Source organism: Sorex fumeus, unplaced genomic scaffold (assembly GCF_029834395.1).
Source record: "Sorex fumeus unplaced genomic scaffold, SorFum_2.1 ptg000054l, whole genome shotgun sequence".
Taxonomy (NCBI): Eukaryota; Metazoa; Chordata; class Mammalia; order Eulipotyphla; family Soricidae; genus Sorex; species Sorex fumeus.
The window spans coordinates 2,013,758-2,022,446 of NW_026606111.1; positions in this window are offsets into that span (position 1 = coordinate 2,013,758).

An 8,689-nucleotide genomic window follows, 5' to 3' on the forward strand; every position below is an offset into this window, starting at 1 on the left:
CCGGCTTGTCCGGTCTGGTCCCGAAGTGACTGCTTCTACTGACACAGGATAATTCATGTTAGGTGACCTCCAGGTGCAGGTGTGTGAGCAGGATCTCCCTCACCCTGGAGTCCACCCGCCCCAGTGGGGGGGTCTGGGGTGTAAGTAAAATTCAGGCCGACTTTTGTCCAAGCATCAGAAAAGGGGCTGCCCAAGAGAAGGCTCAGTGAGCTAAGCCTGTCCTTTGCATGCAGGAAGCCCGAGGTCAGTCCCCAGCACCGCATGGTCTGCCCAGGTCCCTGGGAGCAGTCCTTGAGCACTGCTGGGGGTGCCCCCAAGGAACAGGGTGACCCATAGAACTGTGCTTCATGGAGCGGGTGGTACTGCCCCTCCCAGGGGTTGCTGAGATGCTTGGGGGGTTCAATCAGGTAGCTTCTGGATGTTTCCCAAAATGGGGGTCTCTGTCATTGGGCCAGTGTGGACCACGACTTTGAATCCTCCAGATGAAGCCCCGATCTCTCAGGCGGCTGCGTGGACGCATGAGGCTGAGTTCAGGGGTGACTTGTTTTTAATTGAATGATACACAATGGGTGAAGAGATCCACTTATTTGGCCCTTGGGCTGTGGAGGTGCTGGGGATCGAACCCAGGGCCTCGTGGATGCTAAGCACCAGCTCCACCACTGAACTACACCCCCTATGGGACTGGAGCGATAGCACAGCGGTAGGGCGTTTGCCTTGCACGCAGCCAACATGGCCGACCCGAGTTCAATTCCTCCGCCCCTCTCGGAGAGCCCGGCAAGCTACCGAGAGGATCTCGCCTGCACGGCAAAGCCTGGCAAGCTACCTGTGACATATTTGATATGCCAAACACAGTAACAATTGTCATAATGGAGACGTTACTGGGTCCGCTAGAGCAAAAAACGATGAACAGCGGGAGGACAGTGTCAGTGACAGATACACAATGGACGAAGAGATGAGGGTCCACAGAGAACAGGCCTCAGGTGATGCAGGGGCCATGGGAGCAGGCCAGGAGGGGTCATCACCCCTGGGCACTGAGTGTTGCCTGCCTGAGCACTGCGCCCCCCCACCCCGCCCTGCATGCCCGAGCACTGCTCAGCGTCACCGCCTGTGAACATCAAGAAAATCTCATGCATCTACACAGGTGGTGGCCTTGCCAGGGCCTTATAATCTTGGGGGGTACAGAGCGAGTGATTTGGGGGGGACAAGACTGGGTTCAGAGGTCACTATTGGAAAGGGCACACTTGGTTCCCAGGACACAGATGAGATCTCCAAGCAGAAAACACATTTTCTTCTAATGTCCAGCAGTGCCCAGCCTCTCAGGGCAGGGCTGAGGGGTGACGGGATGAACTGGGGGGTCACTGAGCTGTGGGGGACGGGGATGGGCCGTGGGGGTGCCACAGGGGATTGCTGGAGGCAGTATGGGCTGCAAGAGCAGCATGGAAGGAAGATCTGGACCCAGGGGACCAGGGACTGGTCAGGTTGAGTCAGCTGCTAGACTGGGAAAGCTTCTTTTTTCCTTTTTCCTTTTTTTTTTCTTCCTGTGATTTTTGGGTCACACCTAGGGGTTACTCCTGGCTCTGCACTCAGGAATTACCCCTGGCAGTGCTCAGGAGACCATATGGGATGCTGGGAATCAAACCTGGGTCAGCCACGTGCAAGGTAAACACCCTACCTGCTGTGCTATTGCTCCAGTCCCATCCTTTTCCCTTTTTTTCTGCTTTTTTTTTTGCTTTTTGGGTCACACCTGGCGATGCACAGGGGTTACTCCTGGCTCTGCACCCAGGAGTTACTTCTGGCGGTGCCCAGGGAACCATATGGGATGCTGGGAATCGAACCCGGGTCAGCCGTGTGCAAGGCAAACGCCCTCCCAGCTGTGCTCTCGCTCCGGCCCTCCTTTTCACTTTAAAAAATTTGGGCTCACATCCAGCAGTGCTCAGGAGTTACTCCTGGCGGTTCTCAGGGAACTATATGGAGATGCCGGGCATCGAACCAGGGCTGGCTGCCTGCAAAGCAAATGCCCTCCCCGCTGGACTCTCTGGCCCTGGGAAAGTTTCTTTTAAAATGCAGCAGCCATGGGGGCTCAGACAGAGGTTTGAGGAAGGGGTTCCACCCCCGTCCATTCCCCATCATTGGCAACTTATGACCTAGGCCAGAACTAAGCCGGCTGGACCTTCTGGGTGTGAGGGGACAGGCCAAGAGCCCCCTTATCCCCGAGACCCTCCCAGAGACGGGTGGGGCGGAACCCGGGTTAGAAGGCAGTTCCCCGCGCGGGCACCGCCTCTGTGCTCTCTGCTGCAGGTTCCGGAAGCTGCACCCCGTTTCTCACAGCGAAGATGCGATTTATTTCCACAAACGTCTTGCCCTGGGTCTTGGGAATCACCAGGTAGATGTAGACGGCCGTAAGGAAGCAGGTTCCCGTGAAGACTGCGATGTGTTTCTGGGAGCAGACTCGGAAGGTGGAGTCGCCCCAAGGGGACACACTCAGAAAGTGGGGGCCCCTGGGGGATAAGGGGGGTGTCCCCGGGCCACGCTCCAGGACAGGTATGGAGGCGGAGGGGCTCCAGTCTGGCCTTGCAGGGTGAGCTCGCTCCCTGGTGGATGAGCAGGAGGAGCTCACCTGGGTGGACGGGAACGCGAAGCCCACGAGGAAGGTGGAGAGCCAGTGCTGGGCTCTGTCCACCCTGAAGGCAGCCGGCCATGAGGACTGCAAGAAGGTCTCAGTGCGCACCACTGACGGGACAGGGCCTGGGGCACAGGATGAGTGAGGGGTGGAGATCTGCTCTGGCCTCTGACCCTCGCCCAGGGGCAGCCAGCCTCCCTCATGACCTCAGTACGGGCATCTTCCCGACCTGCACCCCGACCTTCCTCCCGGACCTCCCTCCCGGGCCTCTCTCCAGTCTCCTCCCGGCCTCCTCCCAGCCTCCATCCTGGGCCTCCCTAGGTCTCCATCCATGCAAGTATCTTCCCAGACCTCCCTCCTGGGCCTCCCTCTCGACCTCCCTCTCGGCCTCCTTCCTAGGCCTCCAGGTCGCAGGAAGTCTCAAGGTCACATGGATCACCAGCTCCCCCGCAGCAGCGGCAAGGTGGGCTGTTGTGGGCAGCCCCCGCCAGAACTGGAGCAAGAGGGAGCGCAGCTCTGCCCACAGAACCAGGGCGGAAGCTACAAGGTGCCGTCTGGAGGGGAGTCCCAAGGTCCTTGGCAGGGGCGGGCAAGGAGCTCCTCTGAGGTCAGCGGGGATGAGTCAAGGTGGGCCAACGGGAACTGGGAAACCTTGGGAACAGGGAGCGCAGGGGCCTGCCCCTCCCTCACAGGTGCCAGAACCTTGTGCAAACTGATTTTCCCTGGGAAGCGCAGAGCAGCGCGGGGCTGGGGACGTACTGCCCCCCTGTGATTGGTCTGGGGAACAGCAGCACTGCCCTTTCCTTTGCCTTGGTGGTGGCCGCTTGCCTCTCTAACCATCTCTGCCACCCAGTCTGTGTCCACGGTCCCTGTGACCCCCACAGTAAGAGGCTGTCCCTCCACAACCAGCTCCTGGCCGGAGCGTGCTGGGGGAGACAAGATCATGACTCTGGGGCCCCCAGCCCTGGCCTGCACCCTGGTCGTGCCTGGCGGGCCCCGCTCACACGAGCAGTCTGTCCCTCGTGTCTGCGACCCTGCACCCCAACCCCGCAGTCTGGGGGTGCTTGGAGACTTGTCCGGAAGACACCAGCAGGAAGGCCCGGTCCACTCCGCACACCCCCCCTGAAAAATACTGATAACCCCACCAGTGTGAGGGGGTGGCAGAAAGGAAGGTCCTCTCCAGACTGTGGGGAAAGTTCTGGTCTTGGGGACCCCCGTGCCTTTACTGAGGCAGCAAGAAGGGGGTTTGGGTCTCAGGAACCTGGAGGGGTGACCCTGGAGTGCAGAGGCTCTGGGGAGGTGGGCCGGGAGGAAGGGGGCCGCTGGCACGTTCGCGTGGGGAACAGGGCACCCCAGGTTGTGCAGGTCTGGGGACAGCGACAACTGAGCTGTGGGGGTACTGGGAGGTCGGACACGGACGGACCCCCCACGCCATGCATACTGCCCACCCACCCCGCTCGGGAGCTCCCTTCCCTGCAGAGGTGCATGTCACTGATGGGTCCTGGGCACAGACAACAGACCCCTGGCCTGGTGAGTGTTGCCCTGGGGTCGAGCCTGTGAATGAGTGAAGGTAAGCTGGCAGGGCCTGCGGAGAGGCAGGCTGAGTCCCTGAGGGGGTGGCTCTGGCAGTGGGGGGGGGGCCCAGACCGGGGCCCAGGGCCCAGGGGGCCCGCTGGGGGCAGGGCTAGACTCCCTGGGTCCAATGGAGTGTCCCACGATGTACGAGAAGACGCAGACCATGCCGAGGTCCGACAACTCCTGGACCTGGCTCTGTGGGGAGACGTGATGGGGGTGCAGGAAGTCCCCCCGGATACCCCCAGGATCCCACCTTGCTGACTCGGGATGCTCCCAGCTGCTCCCGGGAGTTCCTTGCACCCTGTGGTTCTCTGCACCCCTGAGGAATAACCCCCCTTGGTCTCCCTGACAAGGGAATAGCTGGAGTCTTGGAGTCCTGCCAACAGAGAGCCTCATGGCCAACTACGGGGCACTCGGGGAGCCCTGGGCTGGGGGGTCAAAAATGACTCCACTGAGACCATCAGCATCCCCTCTGCCCCCACTGTCACAGACCTCCCCCACCAGGGGACCCTTCACTGGACAGTAGGGGGCGCCCCACCAGCTGTGCAGAGGCCCTGTAGGGTGAGAGGGGGCGGGCTCTCTAGCAGGGGGTGCCTGGGGATCCCCGGGCTCAGTGCCGAGGCTGCTGGGTTGGCACAACTCGCAGCCCTTCTCTCCAGAGACCACCCTGCGTGGAGGGGGCCATTCTGATACCCAGAGCCTGTAGCTGGGATCTGCCTGGGGCGGGGGTGGGGGCGTGGGCTGTGCTTGTCCGATGCACCCCTGCACCCCCAGTCTGTCCCTGCCGCCCTGAACTAAATTCTTTTTTTTTTCTTTCGGGTTATTTCTGGATTTGCACTCAGGAATTACTCCTGGCAGTGCTCAGGGGACCATGTGGGATGCTGGGAATCGAACCTGGGTCGACTGCATGCAAGACAAACACCCTCCCCTTTGCGCTCTCACTCCAGCACCCCTGAAGCGAATTCTTAAACCCCGCAGACAGAGTCCGTGATGTTTCCCGGAGGCTGTCTGCATGGATCCCGGGGGCGTGGGGGGTTCCATGCACCCCACAAAGGGAATGACTTTGCTGCTCACTCCTCCTCCATCTCCCTGCCTGCGGGACTGAACGGAGCATGAACCAAAGGAAACTTGCTTCTCCGTGACACCGTGGTCCGGCCACGAGAGCCACCAAGGCCACGTGTGTGAACATGGTGGGGACAGGCTTCCCTTTTGGAGGGGAGACTTCGAGGTCCTCGAACTGGGAGGGGTGCAGGTCCAGGGGGAGCCGGGCCCTCTCCTGCTCCAGGTGCCCTGCCGCACCCACCTGAAAGAGCAGGGCCAGGGTCAGCACCAGGCATGCCGAGCCGCAGATGCTGTAACCCACCAGCAGGAGGCACTGTCTTCCCAGCCACTCCACAGTGAAGGCCTGCAGGGAAGGGGGCGAGTGAGGCGCCCTCTCTCCCTCCACACCCTCTGCTTGCTTCTGCCCCGGGACCTCACAACCACAAGTGCCAGGAATCGAACCCAGGGCCTCACACAAGCACGGCGAGTGCTTGACCACTGAGCCACATTCCCGGCCCTTTCATAGAACACTCTGGAGCAAGTTTCTCTTTGTTGGTTGGTCACATCCAGTGGTGCTCAGGTCTTACTCCCAGCTCTACGCTTAGGTGTCACTCCTGGCAGGGCTCAGGGGACCAGATGGGATGCCAGGGATTGAACCCATGTCAGCCTTGTACAAGGCAAGTGCCCTATCTGCTGTACTATTGTCCTGGCACCTCTGGGCAAGTTTTACATCATGCAAGTACCACCTGGCAGGAGACTGTGATGGCCACATGGGAAGCGCTTTATGAGGGAGGACTTGGAGGGGAGGTTAGTCACCTTGGACCACATCGGCCAGGACCCGGGACAGAGCCCTGGGGACGCTGATCCTGTTCTGAGTCACTCACTGAGACGACGGTCATCACGATGTTGACCACGCCAGCGCCCACGGTCACATACTGCAAGTGCGTGGCCCCGATGCCCGCAGAAGTGTAGATGAGGTCAGTGTAGTAATTGATATGAAACAGGGGCCCAGCCCATGAGTGCCTCCCCCCCCCCCCCGACTCGGCCACTAGCAGCCCTGGAAGCTGGGCGGGTCGGAGGGGTGGTGACAGGAAGGGGGGACGAGCCCCCAGGGCTTTGCGTGGTCGGGGTCACGGCCAGGCAAGCACCCCTCCCTCACCTTTCCCTCTGCACAATGAGCCCTGGGCTCAGTAGGTCACAGGCTCTGTAGGTCACAGCTGCTGCCGTCCCTGGTGGCCACTGGACTCTCCCGCTGGGACTTCCCTTGGGAAACTGGCTGTGTGTCCCCAAGGTCTGATGTCACTTCCACATGACCCCTTTTCTCACCCACAACTGGGCAACCTGTCCAGCTTCCCTCGGGGCTACGGGGACCGGGTAACCGCAGTTCCCCCCCAAGCAGAGAAACCCGCCTTCTCCCCAACCCCACGCGGCTCTCGACTGAGCTGTCTGTTCTTCCTGCTTTGCAGGCAAAGGGCTCGGGAGGGGACGGAGAGGGGGAAGCCTGGCAGCCGGAGCAGCGGAGGCGGAATGAGTGGCGAGCTGTGACCTCCCGTCTCCTCCTTGGCTCTCCGGCACGACCTCCTCTGTGTGGAGATGACGTCTGTGGTGGCCTCAGCTCTGCAGGCCTCCGCCCCCCCCCCCCCCCCCCCGTGCTGTGCAAGCCAGGTGGGTGCGCCAACTGCCTTCCCCTTCCTGCCAGAGGCGGGACAGGCACGGCCAGCTCTGAGCTACAGGAGTCGGTGCTGAGCACCGGGCCGAGCACTGTGAGAACCACTGATGCGTTTGACGGTTCCAGTGGGCTGGGGTGCGGGGGGGACAGTCACCCCTCTGGCAGCCACAGCCACTGCCTGTGGTCACGCCCAAGGCCATGGCCACGCCACAGCGACACCCGTGCCCACCCCTCTGCCCGCCCACCACGGCCACAGCCACAAAGACACCCGTGCCCACCCCGCCCTCCCACGGCCGTGGCCACGCCCACCACGCAAAGCCACGCCCGCCACATCAGAGGCCACGCCCACCGCATCAGAGGCCATGCCCACCGCATTGGCCACGCCCACAACTCCCCCACCACGCTCCAGCTGCACATGGAGCGCCCCTTGGCCTGCTCACTGTGTTCACCCTTGATAGCTGCTGGCCGGCCGTGAGCACGATGATGGAGATGAGCTGCCAACCGAGAGGCCGGATGGTGAAGAGGTTCCACACGGACAGGCGACCCTCGGTCCTCTCAGTTGACAGTGCCCTCAATTCACCTCAAGGTCATTGGGCCAGATTCCTCCTTGGCGCTCACCTCTCCCCACCCCTCCTAGAACCCCCATCATCCTCCTACCTGCCCGCCAGAGCCCCACGCCCTGCGCCCGCCACCCCTCCACTCTCCCGGAGTCAAGCCCTGGCCCACGAACCCAGCCCGGAGCCTGGAAGCACAGTCGCACAGTCTCTGCACAGAACCCAGAGAAGGTCATAGCTGGAGACTGTTCCTCTGGGCTGCCCACTGTCCGCGTGCCCAGGCCCTGCCCAAGCATGTGCTTCTACCGCAGCTCTGTGGCTCTGGGTTTTTTTGGGTTTTTTTTTTTTTTTTGCTTTTTGGGTTACACCCGGCAATGCACAGGGGTTCCTCCTGGCTCTGTACTCAGAAATTACCCCTGGCAGTGCTCAGGGGACCATATGGGATGCTGGGATCGAACCCGGCCGGCCACGTGCAAGGCAAACGTCCTACCCACTGTGCTATTGCTCCAGCCCATGACTCTGTTTTCACCACTCAGAGCACCAAGTGTTCAGAAGAAGGCGCAAAGCAGAACTCAGCAGAGCTCTACGTGTTTGACTGGTCAGCCCCTGCTTCATTGACAGGAGTTCACCAGGAACTCTCTAGACCCCTCTAGAATCTTCTGGCTGGGCTCTGTCATGGTGGCGGTTTCTGAACCCGTGTGGAAGCCCCTTTGCCTGCACCCACCTCTGGCTGGGCCTAGGATCAGTCCCTGCCGAGAACTGATTCTGCCTTTCACACGAACCCAAACCACAGCATTTTATTTTTGCTCTTATTTTTTTCCTCTTGGCTACACCTGGCAGTGCTCAGGGCTTACTCCTGGCTCTGTGCTCAGGGGTCATTTCTGACAGTCTCGGTGTGCCCAGGGATGGCACCCAGGTCAGCTGCACGCAAGGCAAGCGCCCTACCTGCCGTGCTATCTCTCCAGCCCCCGTTTTGTTCTTTTTTTGAGGGCGCTTACCCAGAGCTTCTTGGGGTGCTGATGAATTCTTTCACACATAACAAGTCCCACAACAGAGACGTTACTGGGCCCACTCGAGCAAATCGATGAACAAAAGGAGGACAGTGCTACAGTGCATCATTACATATTTGCTCTGTGATGGTGACGATGGCCCCAATGGCACAAGCCCAGCACGCGTGTCCTCCGGCTGGGCGGATGCCCCACTCGCTCCACCGTGCCCCCTTGGCCCTCC